This window comes from Gobio gobio (genome assembly GCF_949357685.1).
Source record: "Gobio gobio genome assembly, chromosome: 4".
NCBI lineage: Eukaryota > Metazoa > Chordata > Actinopteri > Cypriniformes > Gobionidae > Gobio > Gobio gobio.
In genome coordinates, this window is record NC_137100.1 from 20,880,013 (window position 1) to 20,894,646 (window position 14,634).

General features: G+C 44.3%; 1 protein-coding gene across 3 annotated transcripts in view; it reads left to right on the forward strand.

The window, feature by feature from the left end:
* Nucleotides 1-14,634, forward strand: part of abr (ABR activator of RhoGEF and GTPase) — a 453,886-nt gene that overhangs the window by 230,651 nt on the left and 208,601 nt on the right. The gene's annotated exons all lie outside the window — the stretch shown is intronic.

The window sequence follows — 14,634 nt, forward strand, 5'->3', positions numbered from 1 at the left end:
CAATGGAGCGGAGTCCCTGTGATGCCCAGTGATGAGAGGGTGGACAGAAGAATTTGATGATTGACTGTATCAAAGGCAGCAGATAGATCAAGAAGGACGAGGACTGATGATTTGGACTCAGCTTTAGCTATCCGCAGGGCTTCGGTGACCGACAGTAGTGCAGTCTCTGTGGAGTGGCCCCTTTTGAAACCGGATTGGTTAATGTCCAGCTGATTATTCTGTGAGAGGAAGGATGAAACCTGGTTGAAAACAACTCGTTCAAGAGTTTTTGCTATGAATGGCAGGAGAGAGACAGGTCTGTAGTTATCTATGAGTGATGCATTTAAAGTGGGTTTCTTAAGCAGTGGAGTTACCCGAGCCTGCTTGAAAGTGGTAGGGAAAGTGCCAGTGCAGAGCGATGTGTTGATGTGTGTGAGTACTGGTAGGAGTGTAGGAGAGATGGCTTGAAGGAGGTGTGAGGGAATGGGATCGAGAGGACAGGTGGTAGGATGGCTGGAGAGGAGAAGTTTAGATACTTCGGCCTCAGTGACTGTAGAAAATGAGGAGAGAGTATGTTTGGTCGTGGAAGTGGCTGATCTAAAATCCACAGTGCGCGGGGGTGAGAACTGATTGCTGATAGTTGTTGTTTTGTTTGTGAAGAATTGTGCAAAGTCGTCTGGAGATAGGGAGGTGGTGGAGGAGGACAGAGCAGAGAGTTGAATGTTCTGAAAAGTGTGCGTGAGTTTGAGGTGCTGCTGATTTTGTTTTGGAAATGAGAAGATTTAGCTGCATGTACTTCATCTGAGAAGGATGAGAGCAAAGACTGAGCAAAGATTTACTTTTCAATGTAAATGAAATAAAAAAATATTATAATATTTAAAATGAAACTAAATACGTGTTTTAATGACTTCAAGTATAGTAGGCTACAGTACAGAGAAATATCATGTCGGAGCGGGATTTGAGCGCACGTCATTTTACCGGTGAGCAGTTTATGAGTGAAGCTCCGCTTTGCTTTGCTGACATGCTCTGGTGTAAACAGCTCAGAAAACCTTTTATTTAAATGTTTAATGTAGGCCACAGTCCATTGCATTACGATTGCAAGAAGAATCAACATTTTTGAAAAATGTGATGTGCAGTCAAATATCCCGGTGTGTATGCTGTTTAAACGAGTATTCTCATCAATATTTTTGTTGTGCTTTCATGTTTTATAGACTCAATATTGTTTCTTATAAAAATGTGGTGCCCCCTGGTGCCAAATAAAACACAGCACCCCCAACCTAAAGCATCTTCCCGCGCACGTCACGTCTCTGGCATAAACTACAATGTTTAAATTAGCATATATGCATTAGTTATATTCTCACTTTAAAGCTGCACTATGTAACTTTTCCATCCACTAGAGGTCGCCTATTCAAAACAAAGGCGTAGTTTGATTAGATTAGATTAGATTCAACTTTATTGTCATTACACAAGTACAAGTACAAGGCAACAAAATGCAGTTTAGGTCTAACCAGAAGTGCAATAGCAGCAAGTGCAGGATATACAATGGATGCGTAAGTGCAGGACATGGATATGTACTGAATATGTATAAATATGTATAAATAGAGAGACGTTATTACTATAAACAGAACTGAATTTACAGGTGAATATGTACAGTGAATAAATATACAGATGGCTATTACTATAAACAGAATTTACAGGTGAATATGTACTATGAATACAATATACAGATGGCTATTACTATAAACAGAATTTTACAGATAGAGGTATACAATAATATGTTAGGCTAATATGAGGAATAGCAGTGGATTAGGGTAGTGCAATAAATTATGGACAGAGCTATCCGGAAAAAAAAAAGTGTAAAGTGCAGTGGAAAGTGGTTGCATATTACATTTAGAAGTACAGTGCAAAAATGCAAATGTAAACATTGGTACTATAAATACAGTCGGCAGTGCAAATGAGCATAATCCAGTTAAGATATGGCAGTGCAAGATGCATATGTAAACAGTTGTTACTGTGATAAACAGTCGGTAGTGCAAATAACAAAGTGAAGGAAGATGTGAGGTAGGAGAGTTATCAGTTTATGAGGGAAGTGGATCAACGGGGGTTTGAGTTCAATAAAGAGACAGCTCTGGGGAAAAAACTGTTCTTTAGTCTGCTGGTCCTGGTCCGGTGGATCCTGAAACGCCTGCCGGAGGGCAGGAGAGAAAACAGTCTGTGGGCTGGGTGAGAGGAGTCCTTGAGGATGCTGCGAGCTCGATGCAGGCAGCGTTTCCTCTGGATGTGCTCGATGGCAGGCAGTGGAGTCCCTGTGATGCGCTGGGCAGTTTTCACCACCCGCTGCAGTGCCTTGCGCTCCGCAACAGAGCAGCTCCCATACCACACTGCCACACAGTTGGTCAGGATGCTTTCTATTGCGCAGCGATAGAAGTTCACCAGGATAGCCGAGGAGAGCTGATTCTTCCTCAGTGTCCTCAGGAAGAAGAGGCGCTGGTGAGCCTTCTTGACCAGGCTGGAGGTGTTGGTCGTCCACGACATGTCCGCCGAGATGTGGGTCCCCAGGAACTTGAAACTGGAGACACGCTCAACAGCCATTCCATTGATGTGGATGGTGTCGTGTGTGCCTCTTGACTCTTTCCTGAAGTCCACGATGAGCTCCTTCGTTTTGGTGGTGTTGAGGAGCAGGTTATTATCAGCGCACCATGTGGCCAGGTGCTGGATCTCTTCCCTGTAGGCGGTCTCATCGTTGTTGCTGATGAGCCCGATCACTGTAGTGTCGTCCGCAAACTTGACGATAGAATTAGATCCATACACAGGCTTGCAGTCGGCGGTGAAGAGGGAGTAGAGAAACGGGCTTAGCACACAGCCCTGTGGTACACCAGTGTTGAGTGTGATGGATGTGGAGCAGGTGAATCCTGAACGAACATTCTGGGGTCTGTCAGTTAGGAAGTCCAAAATCCAGTTACACATTGAAGTGTTGATGCCCAGGTCTCCAAGTTTGGCTATTAACTTGGATGGGATGACAGTGTTGAATGCGGAGCTGAAGTCAACAAACAGCATGCGTGCATACGTGTTCTTATTGTCCAGGTGAGTGAGCACAGAGTGCAGTGCCATGGAAACGGCATCCTCTGTGCTCCTATTGCTGCGGTAGGCAAACTGGTGTGAGTCCAATGTGGATGGTATAGAGTCTTTTAGGTGTTCCAGGACCAGCCGCTCAAAGCACTTCATGACGATGGGTGTGAGTGCTACAGGGCGGTAGTCATTAGGGCACCTCAGGTTAGAGTGTTTTGGCACTGGCACAATGGAAGTGCGTTTAAAGCATGAAGGTACAGCTGCTTGGGCAAGAGACAGGTTGAAAATGTCTGTAAAAACCCCAGCGAGCTGCTCCGCACATGCCCTGAGCACACGTCCAGGGATGTTGTCTGGTCCAGCAGCCTTGTGTGCGCTGATCCGGCTCAGTGCCTTGCAGACATCTGTGGAGGAGAGTGTGATTGGTGGGTGGTCAGCTGAGGGTTTGAGCTTGGTGGCAGTTTCTCTGTTGTCTCTTTCAAAACGAGCATAAAAGTAATTTAGCTCGTTCAGGAAGTTGACATCAGTGGCTGCGGGGGTGGAGTGGGTGGGTTTGTAGTCACTGATAGCCTGAATGCCCTGCCACATGCGTCGAGGGTCAGAGTTGGAAAAGTGACCCTCTATCTTTAGCTTGTAGCAGTGCTTGGCCTTTTTGATGCCCCTCTTCAGGTTTGCCCTGGACGTACTGTAGGCTTGTGCATCACCTGATCTGAAGGCAGTATTGCGTGACTTCAGCAGGAGTCGAACTTCCCTGTTCATCCAAGGCTTCTGATTAGGGTATGTGGTGATCTGTTTCTGGGTTGTAACACTGTCGATGGTGGTATTGATATGATCCAATACAGAGGAAGTGAATGAGTCAATGTCCGTGTGAGCGCCACTGGTGGCTTGAGAAGCAAACATACTCCAGTCTGTGTTTAGAAACCTTTCCTGGAGTGTGGAGTCTGCCCCCGCAGGCCACACCTTGATGGTCTTTACTGATGGCTTCACACGGTTGATGAGGGGTGAATATTTGGGTGATAGAAACAAAGAGAGGTGGTCTGACTGTCCCAGGTGGGGGAGGGGTGTCGCAACGTAAGCTCCAGCCATGTTTGTATATACATGGTCTAAGGTTTTGTTTCCTCTGGTGTGGCAGGAAACATGCTGGTGAAACTTGGGTAGCACTGACTTTAGGTTTGAATGATTAAAGTCACCTGCAACAATAAACGCAGCTTCCGGGTGATCAGTCTGTTGTTTACTGATGGCTGCGTGAAGTTCTTTCATAGCAAGCTTGGCATCAGCATCCGGGGGAATATAGGCTGCAGTGATAATAGTGGAGGTGAACTCCCGCGGTAGATAAAACGGTCTACATTTAACCATGAGAAACTCCAGGTTAGCTGAACAATGACTCCCAACAATAGCAGAGTTTGTGCACCAAGCTTTGTTAATATAAATGCACAATCCACCCCCTCTGCTCTTCCCGGAGCCATCTAGTGTTCTATCCGCCCGGAGTGTGTGGCGTCCCGCTAGCTCAATAGCGGTGTCCGGTATTTCGCTGTTTAACCAGGTTTCAGTGAAGATTAGGACGTTACAGTTCAAAAGTTTCTTACTGTGTGTAATGCTGAGTCGAATCTCCTCCATTTTGTTCACTAGCGATCGTACATTGGCAAGGAAAATGCTGGGTAAAGAGAGCCGGTAAGGAGTTAGCCTTAGCTTAGCTCTTAGACCTCCACGCTTACCCCGCCTTTGTTTACGATCACAGCGCCGCCTTCTAGCACTTCCGCCCGGCCGGGCAGAGCGCATCGCCTCGGGCGTCCTAGCGATCTCAGGAAGGAGTTGAAGATTGTCCATAAAACTGTCGGAAATTCGCAAACCAATATCCAAAAGCTCACAACGGGTGTACGATGTAAAAGCACAACTGTTCTGTACGAACAGACCCGAGATGATCAAGAAAAATACCGCAAAATTGCAGAATCTGGAGAGACGCTGAGCCTCGCGATCTACTCGCGCCGCCATCTTGGTCGTCAAGTTTGACGCCAAGTTTGAGCGCAGAATCTTGGGAGATGTGGTTCTCCACTTCACAGCCAGTGGAAAAGAATCAGGATAGGACTCGGGCAGAAATCATGTTCATGGATGTGATTATTAACGTTACTGTAGTATGAAGCAGGAGCAGGAGCGATTGTTAATAAGAAGAGCCTTGCGAGCAGCGGGACCTTTATTATGGCAATTCTTATCAATTTATTATATTAACGCTATTTCCGCTTTTCCGGCCATGAGTATGAGGTAATGCAGCTCTGTTTATCATATTAGATACATCTGAGTTTGCTGACAATGATGTTATGACATTACTCTGTGCGTTCGCTCGACGGATGCTATGACACTTGTTGCACACTGCAGTAAGAGTAAAGCGTTTCTGCAAAATAAAACCGGAAACCGAGGGGAACGCAGATATGACGCCATTGACAGACGACTCCCTCACATGTCCCGGTTCCTTGGTTAAAATAGCAATTTTCTCACGATTTAATAATAGTTGGGAACATTTGGGATATTGTAAGTACTCAACTGAACAAAATACATAACACTGACCTAGTAGTTTTTGGATATTTTACTGAATTTTTTTTACTTAGTGCACCTTTAATATACAGAGCAAATCCCTTCTAAATCACAATGAGCCTCTATGTAGTGTGCACTACCATTCAAAGATAGCAAGGATGCCTTAATTTGATCATGTAACAGTAAAGGCATTTGTAATGTTACAAAAGATTTGTATTTCAACTTAATGCTGTTCTTTAAAAGTTTTCTATTCTTAAAGAATCCTTTAAAAATGTATCAAGGTTTCCACAAAAATATTAAGCAGCACAGCTGTTTGAAACATTAATGATAATAATAAATGTTTCTTATGCACCAAATCAGCATGTTAGAAGTATTTGTGAAGGATACTGAAGTATACTGACACTGAAGAGTAATTGCTGCTGAAAATTCAGCTTTGCCATCATAAGAATAAATTGCATATTAAATTATATTAAAGGGGTTATGAACTGCATTGTTTTATAATGTTTCATGGGGTGCAATTATAATGTTATTATGATTTTTATTATTTCTAGTATGATCTGCGATTTCTGTGCAATTTCAGCAAGTTTACCTACTCACATTTGTACGAATAGATCGCATACGATGTAAAGCCAAAGCTCACGTGTAGCAACTCATAATGTAATAACTGCTCATAATGTAATAAGTATTACATTATTATAGTAATAAAATGTTCATAATGTAATCATTTCCTCAGAACTTAATAATAAAATCTAGAGCTCATAATGTAATGACAATTTTTACATTATGAGAAATTTATTACATCATGAACTCACCAAAACATGTCATCATTTCATTATTGTAATAGCTTTTAAAACATAAAAAAATCTATATAGTCAATTCTTAAAAATATAAATCAAGTCTTAAGCTACCTACCTACCACTAAATTTTTCAACTAAACATCGAAATACATCTAAATAATAAACTAAATTAACCATTTAAACTAAATTACTGATCAAATTATTGATCTAAAGCCCACACTGTCACTGTATGATACTTGAAATTTTTCCAGAATGGCTATACAGCTGAATAAAATTATGCTGCATTATTTTCCTGTTTAACACTGTAAAGCTGCTTTGAAACAATCTACATTGTTAAAAGCGCTATATAAATAAAGTTGACTTGACTTGACTTGACCTGTGAAATGCAACAGATTTAAATATTCATGCAATTATTATCATTATTATTATTTATTTTATTAAAAAATATTCTAAATCCAGTCTTAACATGCCTACAAAACCCACCAGATTACTGATACTGCTACTACTACTACAGTAGTACAGTACAGTAGTAGTATAAAGGTGTAAACGTTATTTATCTTTATCTTTTTCTTTTTTAGAAAAAGAAAAAAATCGCAAAACCCAACAGTTTTAGCAGGGGTGTGTTGTACTGTATTTTTTTATAGGTGTAATAACTTTTATATTGTACAAACCGTATCTTCTATCCCCCTACCTGACCCAAAAACTTGAAAGCTTGTTTGTTGATTTAAGCCATTTGGTTTACAAGGACACAGGAAGTGTCCTCACAATCACAAACCATGTTAATGTTTGTAATACCCATGTCATTATACACATTTGTGTCCTCATAAACCACATATACCTGTACACACTCACACTCTCTCACACACACACACACACACACACACACACACACACACACGCACACACACACACACACACACACGCACACACACACACGCACATACACACACACACACACACACACACACACACACACACACACACACACACACACACACACACACACACACACACACACACACACACACACACACACACACACACACACACTCTCACACATACTCTCACACACACTTCTCATTGGTATATTGATACTGTGGTGTTTTTTTGTTTTGTTTGTTTTTTTACAACATTTTAACACAATGTTGGTATTTAACACTGTTTGTCATTTAACAGTAAGTATACCATGTGTATACTAGAAGTAGTTTAGACTTTAAATTAAAACAAAATTACTGTAAGGGAATATTCATATTTTTATGTTTTAAAAGCTATTACAATAATGAAAATATGATATGTTTTTGGTGAGTTGATAATGTAATAAAGTTTTCATAGTGTACAAATTATTACATTGAGCTCAAGATTTTATTACATTTTGAGAAAATGATTACATTATGAACAATTTATTACAATAATAATGTAATACTTACATTACATTATGTGTAGTTATTACATTATGAGTTGCTACGATTTATGTGCTCACACTGTACGGTCCAATCGTCAAGCACGACTTGACTGCTCACACTATATGTGTGAAATATACATGATAAACCCCCTGTGCCAGGTTGCGCCGATAGACCTTATATGGTGTATAGAGAAGTAGTCTATTGTCCAACGCATCAGCTACCGATATTCATAATTCGCAACAATTTCATGATCAATGCATAACCGGCGCGCTGCATAATAAAAGATTAGATAGATTTGCTTCCTCCTCATTGAAATTAAATTATTTAAAAACATTTAGGCCGATTATAGCTAAAATTAATTATTGGCTTATATCTTAAATGATTAACAGTCTTTAATATGTCAGAACACTGCAATAATATCAGTCTAAATGAAAAGTAAAAAGCTTTATTTAAAAAACAATTTGTTTAACACAAAATAGGCCTACTTCTCTTCAAAAAAAATTTCACTAGGCTATATGGGCCACAAGATAAATATTGAAAAAATAAATTAAGACAGTTATATATACGTTTTCAGCTTATGTTGAAGTAGTTTATCTCTCGTTGTGTCTGAGTATATGCACCTAAAGCTTGTCGGATTTTACTTTCACTTTCTGTAGTGTATAATTGACTGGGTTTGAGACTTCACCGACATTACTCTCGCGCAAAGTTTGCATATTGTGTGATATCCCCTGACTCGCCTTCATGATTTAAAACGGGGGAAAAAATCCAATATTGCTATGTGACATTTTTCTTTATCACCAATTGTCAAATGATGGACAATGGTTCCAAATAAAGTTGAAAAGTGAAACAAGTAAATTCATGATCAAGTAGGCTACTGAATTAATAAAAGAGGCGCTGGATAGGCTACACGGTGGTTTGGAAGACTTTGATTATCCATTTTACAACACAAACTAGAGGCATGCAACAGTTGGCTAAATTGCTGCTATTTGATTGCTGCCTACAAATCTTAAAGATCTCCCTCTTTTCGTTTTCTTTCTTGCTGCATTAAAGATGAAATGGTTCAACTTCTGCTTTCGTGGAAATAGGGCAACCAGTTCATAGCTCTGCTTCAGCTGTGCGATACCATCACGAGGGGCAACCAGATTTTCTGACATGCCAGAAATTCATCCGATTGGGAGAGGTTTATGGGAGAGGTTTATCACCTCTCGTTTCCCCCTGTACACTGCACAAACACCTCACAACAAATGACGCACGACAAAGCTGAAAATCGACCCAACCCAAAAATGAGTCGCACAAGTCAGAATTTGGCTCGAAATCGGACGAAAATCGCACCTTGTATTCCCAGCTTTAAACTGTGTCAGAACAAATTCATCTTGATAATGTCAGATAACATCTCAGTTACGTATGTAACCTTCATTCCCTGAAGGAGGGAACGGAGACGCCACATCGAAGTACAGACGAATAGCCTATCTTCTTTGAGTGTAACTAAACGAGCCAATGCACATGCAATGATTGCACTAGGTGCTCATGCCACGCAGTGCTGGTGTAAATGAGACACAGGTGTTTGCATCAAATCAGCCTTTTGCTGAGGAGCCGAGTAGGTAGACTGGCACCCCAGTAGGGTACAGAGAACATGGCGACGGGACGTGGCGTCTCCGTTCCCTCCTTCGGGGAACGAGGGTTACATATGTAACGAGACATTCCCATTCAGTCGGTCACTCTGGATGCCACGTCAGAGTACCGACGAATAGGAATCCCTAAGCGCCATGGCCTCTGCCCCCCTCCAGTGCCCTGTGCGAGCCACCTGAGCTCTCTTACCTGATGAGACGGGGCTGACACAGAGAAGTCCATCACTGCTGTTCTGCATGACCCTTTCAGTGACTTATTGGATAACACTGGGAAAGCGTGCCCTAGTGAAAGGGAACACTGCAGAACACTGCAGAGCCCACATCGTACCCTGAAGGAGTTATGTGGAGTACAATGCTGAGCCGTAGCCAGCAACAGAGAGAGGGGGGTCCGTCCCACTGACGGGGAGGCACTCCCAAGGGAAAGACACGGGCTTCCCGTAGGAGTGACCGTGGAAAAATATATGGGATCCCCGCAGGGTCACTCATATAACCCCAGCCCAATACCGGTTCTCAAGGATTCAGCGGTGAAGTGCCTGATGTCAGACGCTCCGCCACGTCCGGCACCGAGGGTGATGCTTCTGGAGAATATAAGCGGCGTAGCGCAGCAAGCCGACAAGAGCCAGGGCCTCTCAGTGCCTCTACCTGTTTGAGCTGAGAACACAGGAGGAAACCGGCTCTACACGTAGACTATAGAATCTAGCGAACGTGTTGGGTGTTGCTCAGCCTGTAGCTCTACAGATGTCTGACAGCGAGGTGCCACGTGCCAGCGCCCAGGAGGATGCAACACTTCTAGTAGAGTGTGCTTGCACCCTGAGCGGACAGGGTACACCTTGTGCTTGGTGTAAACCAAGGTGATGGCATCCACTATCCAGTGAGCTATCCTCTGCTTGGAGACAGCCTTTCCCTTCTGCTGGCCTCCGTGACAGACAAAGAGCTGATCTGCGGTCCTGAAGCTTTGAGTTCTTCCACATAGATCCACAGAGCGCGGACGGGAAAGAGTAAAGCTAGGGCTGGGTCTGCCTCCTCCAGGGGCAGCGCTTGCAGGTTCCCCACCTGGTCCCTGAAGGGAGTGGTAGGAACCTTGGGCACATAGCCAAGCCGGGGTCTCAGTACCACGTGGGTAGGGATGAAACGGTATGGAAATTTAACATCACGATTATAGTGACCCAAATTATCACGGTTATCAATATTATCACGGTTTTGTTCAAATGAGATGAAAGTGTTCAAAAAGAACAGATGCACACACTTAAAACATTTAAACAAGTTTTATATTTGAAATCAACAAACAACAAATAAATCAAGCAGCTCTATGCACTTTTTTAAGCTAGATTCTATTCAGTGGGATTTCCTTCCTTATAATGGCCGTCGTCAATAGCAACGCATAACGCATAAATAATAATAATTTGTCGTAAATATAATCTCTAATATTATCTCTGTAAATATATGCAAGCAATATTCTCATCAGTGTTCAGCAATGATGCATTTTAATCTAGCATATTTTTGTGTAAGAGCCCAAACAGTATCCTAGTGAAATAATGCATATCCATATTTCCATATGATTTGACAGTTTATTTTATTAAATATCAAAAGGTATGTATCATACCTGACACCTAGATGAACACCTTACAGTCAGTTTTATGACTGTTATTCTCTTCAAATGCTATTGAAGTCAGAAACGTGTATAACGTTACCAATGTTGTGTGTAACTTTAGAGACGGCCCCTAAATTCGCCAGCGTTATGCCAGTCATATCAGATGCGCTGTGGTTCTGCTGTTTGTTTTAAACCATTTTCGCTGCTGAAATAGAACAAAAACAGTTGACCACGGTATGATGAGTGAATCTCCTGCATACATTGCACGTTATCTCTGCTTTGAGTAGATTTCAGCGAGAGAGAGCGGCGCGCGCTCTGAACAAAAACTCCGGCTGATCTGAACGCCTCTGATTATGAGACGACGTCGCTTTCATAAACTCAATAGAAACACGTGTAAGTGGTTATAATGCGCAACGCGATTATAACAGATGGCTTTTGAGAAGACTATTATAAGTTCAACAGTCAGAGTGACTAGTGTGCAGCCGAAATAACGTTACACCCGCAAATGGCGGTTGTTAATGTCAAGCCCTGATTATTATCCCTTAAATGTCTCCCTAGTCTTGACTGAATGTGTTCGTTCGCGTCACGTTATTATTTCCCAGACGTAGTTTTGGTATTGAGGTCAAAGTCCACTTGCCTTGTGTTCGTAGTTTTGAAGTGTTCACCCTATTACAGCGACTTTCTTCTGGCATGTTCTTCAGACAGGGTGACTTCGATTAAGTTTCCCTCAGGGCTTTTGTAAAAGCCAAAATATGACCACACCTCAGATTTGGTCCTTTTAGAAATCTGAAAAATCTCCCGGCGCTGTCACTGCCTTCTGACATTTATTCCCATTCAAAAGACAGCAGTGCGCTGCGCCTGAGCCAGACTGACGCTGACTGGACATGATTTACCGCGAGTTTTCACAATCGTGATAATCACATGCGGTTTTAATGATAATTAAATTTTATACGATATTACTAACCGTCACTAAATTTTATCGTGGTTAATCGTGAAACCGGTAATCGTTTCATCCCTACACGTGGGTGTCACCCAGCCCGAACTCTAGGCACGATTCGTCGACTGAAAATACCTGCAGGTCCCCTACTCTCTTGATGGAGGCCAGTGCAGCCAACAGAAAAGTCTTCATAGACAGAATCTTTAGCCCTGCTGACTGCAAAGGCTCAAATGGGGCATTCTGAAGTGCTCCGAGCACCAGAGCAAGATCCCAAGAGGGTATGGAGGGAGGTCGAGGAGAATTTAACCGTCTCTCCCCCCTGAGGAACCTGACGACCAGGTCATGCTTCCCAACCGTCTTACCTTCTACGTGGTCATGACAGGCGGATATTGCAGCAACATAGATCTTGAGGGTGGAGAGCAACAGCCTACACTCCAACCCTTGTTGCAGGAAGGAAAGCACAGATGCGATTGAACATCATCTGGGGTCTTCTCGGCGAGAAGAACACCCCTCGACGAACAGGTTCCACTTCAAGGCATAAGCCTGTCTCGTAGACAGTGCTCGTGCTGAAGTGATGGTGTTATCTACCTCTTGGGGTAAGTCACCTAGAACCTCCACGTCCCGTCCAGGGGCCAGACATGAAGCTTCCACATGTCTGGACGCGGGTGCCACAGGGTGCCCCGTCTCTGAGTCAGAAGATCCTTCCTCAGAGGAATCGGCCAAGGAGGGGCTGTCACGAGGAGCATAAGTTCTGGGAACCAGGTCCGGTTTGGCCAGTACGGCGCCACCAACAGGACCTGTTCCTCATTCTCCCTGACCTTGCACAGTGTCTGTACAAGTAGGCTCACTGGGCGAAACGGATATTTGCGCAGGCCCTGGGGCCAGCTGTGACAGTGTAACAGCCTTTTGAGGCGGCTCAGAGCAAGATGCACGGGGGACAGGGACAGCCTGAAAGGCAGGACTTTGTACTGATATGCTCGACCCTCGAACACAAAGCGCAGAAATGGCCTGTGTCGAGGAAGAATCGAGACATAAAATTAAGTGTCCTTCAGGTCAATCACTGCAAACAAATCTTGGGGACGAGTGGGGCGCCGGGCGAACTGAATCGCATAGCCGAGCCTGATGGTCCGAATGAGCCAGCGAGACTGGGTCGTGACCACCATCGTGCAAGGTCTTCAGTGCCTGGGCCTGATGGACCTGCCACAACGCCATAGCGTGTAAGGCGGACCCAGCATCTCCACAAGCCTGGTAGGCCTTCCCAATCAGATCGGATAAGTACCTACTGGCCCGGAAGGGGAGACACGGGTTCAGGATGTGGAGTTAGGACACAGTTGTATAGCAACGGCCCGTTCCACGGGAGGAACCTGCGTGTAACCCTTTGCAGGTCCGCCATCGAGGGTGGTGGGGGAGGAGGAGCCACTAGGCCGGTTTCGGGCAGTAAAAGGTGCCGTCCACGACCTGGTGAGCTCCTCGTGCACCTCCGGAAAGAAAGGAACCGGGGTGGGGCACTGAGAACCAGCACGGGCAACCCCGAGAATCCAATCGTCCAGCTTTGAGGGTTCCACACGAGCCCGACCCTCTCAGTGGCCCGGGAAAGCATGGCCATCAGTTCAGGATTCGTATCAGGCACAGTTGACCTTCCACAGTTGCGCCGAAAAGTAATCTCCAGAAATTTCAGACTCTCCCTCCGATGTAGTGATGGACATCTGATCATTGAGAGGAGCCCCGAAGGATACTGATGGTACACACCTCGTGGGTGGCCCACCGCGTTCCAACAGCAGCTCTATTGGCTGCGGAGTGCGAGAGGGATGAGGGGTCCCCGGGGGTTGGTTCCCTGGGGGATGCGCGCTCACTGTAACCCTCAAATCACCTGGGCCTGAAGTAACCCTCTGTGGAGGGTTAGATCGAGGCAGAGGCACGGGGACTCCACCCCCTGCGAGATGGAGTCTCGACTGCAACTCAGAGATGGTCATGTTCCCGCAGTGAGAAATGAGTCATCCACCAGCGCTGCCTCAGCATGCTGAGCGGCCAAACACGAGATACCAACACTGGTAACCATCCCTCGGTGACAGGTAACCACTGCATCCAGAAACACACAGATAGAATGTCTTCTTGAAAAAGACGCAAGCTCTATCTGTGTAAGCTCTTTTAGAAGGACGCTCTCCTTGGTGCTGAAGCACACAGGGGGAGGGGTCGCGGCGAGTGCAGCCTGACGTGCACGCTCGCTCTCACAAAGACACTCTCTACCTGCCGTAAGAACATCTTTTAACCACTCTCCACCTAGCGCACCGAACCAGCTGTGAGAACAGCCTTTACGTTTGCTCTTACAAACAAAAAAAGAGAGATGATCGGGAAAACCACACGACCTGCTGCTGTGCCGTCACACCAACATCGACTGAAGAGATCGCTTCCAAAAGGCAGGACTGCGAAGTAAGGAGTAATAACTAGCATAACCAACTACCACTCGGCTCCGAAGCAAATTGCTGATTTGATGCAAACACCTGTGTCTCATTTATACCCGCGCTGCGTGGCATGAGCACCTGGTGCAATCATTGCATGCCAATTTGCATTGGCTCGTTTAGTTACACTCGAAGTAAATGGGCTCTTCCCCTAAATGGGGAACTTTGATAGAAAGGTATGTAATAGATTACAATCAACCAATCAGCTGTTAGCTGTTAAATTTAAGTACACAATTAGATAATAC